Here is a 6,733-nt window from a genome sequence, read left to right as displayed (position 1 = left end):
ACTACCATGGCTAACCCGCAAGTTGAGGAAACAAGACCAGAGTAATGCATCCACTAGCTAGGTTCAAAAATATATAATCTTGCTTTACTCCAACAATTCAGTGGGTTGCATAATATAAAAAACAGCTCCGTAATTACAAATCGCAACAACATTAAAACAACAATTAGCAATGGCCATAACTGGTCTCATCGCGAACTCAATCAACATAAAAACAGCCAGTACCAAATGATGGTGGTCAACTACATACACTTCTAAATTGAATGAAAAATTGTGTCCATAAGAAAAAAAATTGTATATTTAAAAAATATGTTTATCCCACAAAGAGAAAGACAAGAGAGAAAGAAAGTACCTGAGATAGAGTATGAAGTTTGAGTGGTGTAAGATGAGAAGAGAAGAAGAAGGGTGTGGTGGCTTGAGCTATCGCCTTTTTTTTTTTTGAAGTGGTTCGCCCTTTTTTTTTTTTTTTTTTTTTTTTTTTTTTTTTTTTTTTCCGCTCCGCAATTTTTTTAGGGGTAGAGCACGGACACAAAACCATTTCCGTTTCCCTAGTTTTGTTTCCATACGGAATGACCTATTCCTTTCCATGGGACAAACAAACAGCCAAAAAACTATGGAAAAGGTGGACCACACCTATTTTCCTTTCCTTTCCATAGTCTTTCCTTCAGAACAAACGCACACTTAGTCTCTGCATGCTTTAGTAAATGGTAGCAAGGACTTCCTTGCCATTCAAACAATGGATAGAAGCAGCACCCCGACAATGTTTCAAGTAAGTTCGTCTCTTGTTGTCATCTCATTTATTAGTTTCAAGGTTTCTGTTCTACATGATCTCTTGGTTTGTGTTGTTCTTTTATTGCGATTGAACTCTTGTTAATTATATTTGTGTCAAAAGGCCTTGGTGTCAGTATGCTTCAAGGTTGGACAGTGGCCTATTTCATACAAAATTAGTATTAGGGAACATTCAACCCATAGTAAATTTGAGGCTCTGTTTGGCATGGTTAGAAATTTTAGCATTTTCCTCTTGTTTTTCCTTGTTGAATTACACAGGCAATGGAGGTGGTTTTCGTTATTGTTTTACTAGGACTATTGAGTGTAGGCAGAGTAGAATGTAGTCAAGCCATTAAGTTAAACTCGGAGTATCCAGCCATAAGCTGTCGAAAGCATAGTGCATTATTGACTGAATATGGAGGATTTGGGGATGGAAAGACATCCAATGCAAAGGCTTTCAAGAAAGCTATAGACAATCTCAGCAAGTTTAGTTCAGACGGTGGGGCTCAGCTGATTATTCCTCCAGGAAAATGGCTCACAGGCAGCTTCAATCTCACTAGTCATTTCACACTTTATCTCCAAAAGGATGCAGTTATTCTTGCTTTTCAAGTGCGGCTAGTTTATATACGCTGCCTATATTTTTAGTCTTTTAGACTAATCCTTTAAGAAGTGGTGAAATTATTAAATATTGCTAAAAATCCCAGACTACATGGATGAATGATGTGTGGTATACAACCCCCACTTCTAACATTGCACTCCAACTGATAGTAGGATGCGAAAGATTTTCCTCTCATTCCTGTTTTGCCTTCTTATGGGAGAGGAAGAGATGCTCCTGGTGACGGTCTAAGATACAGTAGTTTCATTCATGGAACCAATCTCACTGATGTTATAATCACAGGTACCGTTCAAATTTATCATAGTGTATGAACCTAGATCATACATACTAACCTACAATAAAATACTCAATTCAGAATGCAACAAATCTAATATTGAGACTATTGTCGTACAGGTACTAATGGCACAATTGATGGCCAAGGTCAAAATTGGTAGCACAGATATCACCACAATAAATTAAACTACACCCGCCTGTTATTGATTGAACTTTTATACTCTAGATACATTCAGATATCTAATCTCACGTTGTTGAACTCTCTGCATTGGTTTGTTCATCCCGTTTATAGCAGGTTCAGTACTACTTTGGCTTAATTTCGTTTCTGTCACTTCTTAGCAAACAAATTTTCAGTCTCAAGAGATCGATTCAATATAACTTTTATTGTTTAACATACAATGTGCGTGAGTACTAATCTTTGTTGACGAACTAGCTAGTTCACGACCTTAATTATCTTCTAATAAAATATTCTTCTGAAAATACAGCAATATTATCATCCAAAAGCTTATGATTATTGCTCCATATGAACCAGTTTCACCTAACACTAACGGCATTAACCCAGGTACAACATTTTAGTTGCTAAGTTTGAGCTTCTAAGTCGCGCCTTGTTATGATCTTACATTCCCAAGTTAATTATTTTGTGTTACTTGCACCACAACATTCGGTAAAAACAATTTGATGCGACTAAGTGAAGCCTTTCTTTGTTTTTTATTGGCCTAATATAATGTTTTGTGTTCTTTTTCTCTCTGAGACTCTTGCTTTCGAATGTGCTAATTGAGGACTGCTACATAGTCTCGAGGAGATGATTGCATTTGTTAAAAGTGGTTGGGATCAATATGGAATTAAAGTAGGAATTCCAACATAGCATGTAATCATCGGAAGGCTTACTTGCATTTCCACGATAGTGCTCTAATAGCTCTAGGCAGTGAAATGTCTGGTGGAGTACAGGATATTAGGATTGAAGACACTGTAGCGATAAATACATAATCTGGAATTCAAATTAAAACTGCAATAGGTAGAGGAGGATATGTTAAAGACATCTTTGTAAGAAACGTGACAATTTCACTATACACGGGAGTCCTTTGTTTTTATTTACTTCATCAAAATAAATGTTTGTTTCCCTGTGTTTGCTATCAATGGATCCATAAGCTCAAAATGGAAGAGCGCTCACTAGTTGAGAGGTTGATGGTTCGAATCCATCTGGGTCTAATATCATAATACAAGAAAAGGGTGTTTTATCTTTTGAGATATTTTTCTCACCATTGACCCTCCTCTTTCTATTGCTCTGTGTCGTTATAATGAACTTAGCTAAGAAGAGTGCTTGCTTCTATAGTTCTGTAAGTTTTAGTGCCAAGATTTTGCATGTAAGCGTGATCCATGCCACCATATATAGTATGTTTACTGTTACAGAATCTGCTAAAGTAACCCTATTGTTCAATATGACAGAAATGAAAAAAAAAACATGCAGCAAAAATGACAGAAAAAAACAGGCTGCATACCTACTATTTACTCAAATCTGATATGTAACATCTACACTAGCTCCCACTCACAGTAATCTGTCTTTTAAATTTTGCATCTTATCATAAGGCACAAATCAAAGGCACTTAGAATCACCCTCCAGTCTTCCTTATATTTCAAACAATCAACACTTCACTTCGCTTCCCATCATAGGCAATGAGAAAAAAAGTTAAAGGGGCATCAAGCGTAAAACAAAGAAATGGTGAAATGCAGGCCTATCTTCCATAGTAACTACGCAAGTTAAGTATATCTATATTAAGAGATCTTTGTTCTGTTGACACTCAAAACCTCATATTGCCAACAACTAAATGAAATATTGCCATAAGCCATAAGCCATAAGCCCACAAGCCAACATATTGCTAACAACTAAACCTCAATATTGCCATAAGCCATGTTCTATAATGAAATAAGCACAGAGTAATTCTTGAGAAATTACAACTAACTATTTTATTTTTCTACCCAACAACTAAAACTAATCTGGATAAACATATTGTAGGTTCTGCATATTGGTCGGAACCGATCCGGCCCACCTGTCCAATTTTCCTTTCAGAACAGTTTCCCACACTGCTGCTTCTGGCCATCTAACAGACTGCCAATCTCGCCAAACCGGAGGTAGAGGAGCAATATCCTTTAGCACAACTGGCACAAAATGTCCTTTGTTTATGTAGAAAATGGCGATTATCCGGAACATTTCTTCTGGACCTGTCCTCAACGGAAAGTACGTGACACCTAATTGTCGCGGCGCTATGGTGACAAAAACATAATTAAAAGCACTTGCAACTAAGGAACCCATGTCCGAGAGATCAAGCCATTCTTTCTCATTCATTGTAGAAGACTTGGTACACTCTAAGTTTCTTTTGTGGTTTTCAAACCCGTCATTACCGTACAACTCTGTATAGTAATCTGCATAATGCATCAACTCTTCCAGCATAAGACCCCTTACTGTCCGCCATGATATGCTAAATCATCTGTATATCCTAGCAGTATAGCTATGGATCTATAACCACAATGCCCATCCGGGGTTACCTCAACCAAATCTTTAATCATATCGCAGATCAAAGGATTAAAGTCACTTAAAATATTTTCCCACTTATGCTCGATTTCTTCATCTTTTAGAATTGTCTCTGACCTAGTATTTTTTTTTTCTGCTTCTCTTCATGTTCTCTTTGGCCTTGTTAATGAGTTCTTGAAAGCTAAACGAGTCAAGGTCAGATGATCCACTCACTTCAGGATGAACATCTTCATTTAGATCAGGTAGTCCACACATGTTGGTTAAAGAATTGGGTTATGTAGCTGCTTCACCAATGTTAGAATGAACATTTTGGTTGTTGCTTGTGCCTTGAGCAATATTTGTATCACCTTGTTCTTCAAAAAAGAAATGAGTATGAGACAAGTTAAAATGTTACGCAAAAGTGAAACAAGACTAAGCCAACCGAAAAAACAAACAAACCGAGATATACAATATTACTACAGAACTCTTAAACTAAACTACATACTCAAAAACAACAAATAATCGATGCCCATTACCAACAAATAATCTACTTACCTAAAAACAGTTTAATATGCAATCGTACACAAGTATATATACATATATGACAAACCTTTTTTGTTTTTGTTTCTCTGTTTTGAAGTCCCATGTGTTGTGCTTGTGCGCGTCTTTTTAGTTTGCTCCTGTACAACATGCTCAACATCTTACTAAAATTAATTTAACAAGCTCAACATAATTTAACAAACTCAAATCAAGAATAAAAAATGCTTCCACCCAAGTCCAGCCTATAATGTTTTTTTGGATTTACCTTCCTATCCCAGTTGGCAAGTTTTTCTTGAACCTTTGCTATCCACAAGTCAGCGATGCCCAGATAGGTTAGATTGTGGTAACCTGATATAACTGGTGGCAAGGGAGCATCATCACTAAGTCTAAGCGGCACATAATGTATGCCGTTATTTATATGAGCAACTGAGATAATGAGAGTATGCTCCAAGTCTGGTGGAGTTCTCAAAGGAAGGTAAGTTAACAACTGGTTTGGTGCTAGGGTGACAAACACACAATTATAAGCACAAGCAGTTAACCAACCCATGTCAGGAAGTTCAAACCACTCAGTCGGGTTCATCGTCATCGACTTTGTACATTGTAAATTTCGAATTAAGTGTTCGAAAATGGTGAATCCAGACCATTCAATGTACTCTTTGCATATTCCATCAACTCGACCAACAACCTCTTCCTCACAGTAAACCATCCAGTCTCGTCACCATAGTTCAATAATCTTGCTATGGACCTGTATCCACAGTGTCCATCCCCAAGGACATCCTCACATGAAACAATAAAGTTGTTAAGCAATGGATTCAGATCTTCTAGCAAAGATGTTTGAGTTGGCTTCTTAGGTGGTATGCCTCTTTTTTTAGGTACTTTTTCAATTGCTTGCATTTCTCCTTGGTTCTTACGTGGTCTGCCTCTCTTCTTCGGAACTTGTTCACTTGCTTTTTTCTCCTCTTGCGTCTGTGCATACTCAAAAGCAGATGGTTCTCTTCTTATGTCATTCTGATCTTGAGTTGATACTTTCACATGTTTCTTTGAAATTGATAGTCTACCTTTGACATTGAGTTTTTCTTGAGGCTCTTGCATGTGTGTAGTCTTTGGATCAGCAAGCTCTAAATATTTCTTCATCAACATTAGTTTTTGGTGTTCTGGTAAGCAGCTGAACTTCTTCTTAATTCCTTCCACCTTAGGTGAAATGTCCAGCGACCTTCTTGGAAGTTCCATTGGCTCAAAATCAAGTTGCCGCCAACGACGATCTATGGACCTCAAGGGTATGTAACCATCACCAAGTTTTACCATATGTACCAATTCATGAGCACATGGAAGACCACAAGTACGCCTCAAAACACACCAACATTCTTTTTCATAAATGCCCACTTTGTTTGAACGTACAAGTTCTTTCGACAACATATCAATCGCCTCCCTAGAGATAAATCCTCTAATCTCACTGTATGCCTTGTCTCGACTATAATGACGCATAATGTTGCGACTAATATTAAATGAAGCTTGTATACCATTGAGCTGATTTTCAAGGAGGTTATCAATCACATCCCAATTTTGGTACAAATTGCCGCGCGAACTCCTCAAATTTCTCTTCAAAGATGAATGTTGGGATTCTACTCTATTGCTGGTGTGAGTACCGAAGTGCATCACTAAATCAACCCAAGCCGCCACAAATTATTCCTTGTACTTGTTCAACAACTCTTCGACGTACTGTACCACACGTGTCATATGTGCATATTCATTTCTAAACACAACCAAATTTTCATTATAGACATCTTTAGTAGGTGAACTAAATAAATCACAAACCATTTCATAGAACTTCTGAAACTCATTGTTTTCTTCAAAAGATTTTTTACAATTAGTAATCACATTAGTCTGAATGTGCCAACGACAAAGGAGGTGTTTAACCATGGGAAATACACGTGCCACAGCATTCATCAATGCCAAGTCTCTTTCAGTCATAATAACTTTCACACTAGATGCCTTGCCTTCCAAAACACTGTATAACATTTCCAAAGCCC

General features: G+C 37.2%; 1 pseudogene; it reads left to right on the top strand.

Annotated features, from left to right (window-relative positions):
* The first annotated feature begins 733 nt into the window (after positions 1-733).
* Positions 734-2,872, top strand: LOC147482088 (putative polygalacturonase; annotated as a pseudogene).
* The last annotated feature ends 3,861 nt before the right edge of the window (positions 2,873-6,733 follow it).

Source organism: Coptis chinensis, chromosome 8 (genome assembly GCF_015680905.1).
Source record: "Coptis chinensis isolate HL-2020 chromosome 8, ASM1568090v1, whole genome shotgun sequence".
Taxonomy (NCBI): Eukaryota; Viridiplantae; Streptophyta; class Magnoliopsida; order Ranunculales; family Ranunculaceae; genus Coptis; species Coptis chinensis.
Note: the sequence above shows the minus strand (reverse complement) of the source record. Positions and strands in the feature narration are given on the sequence as shown.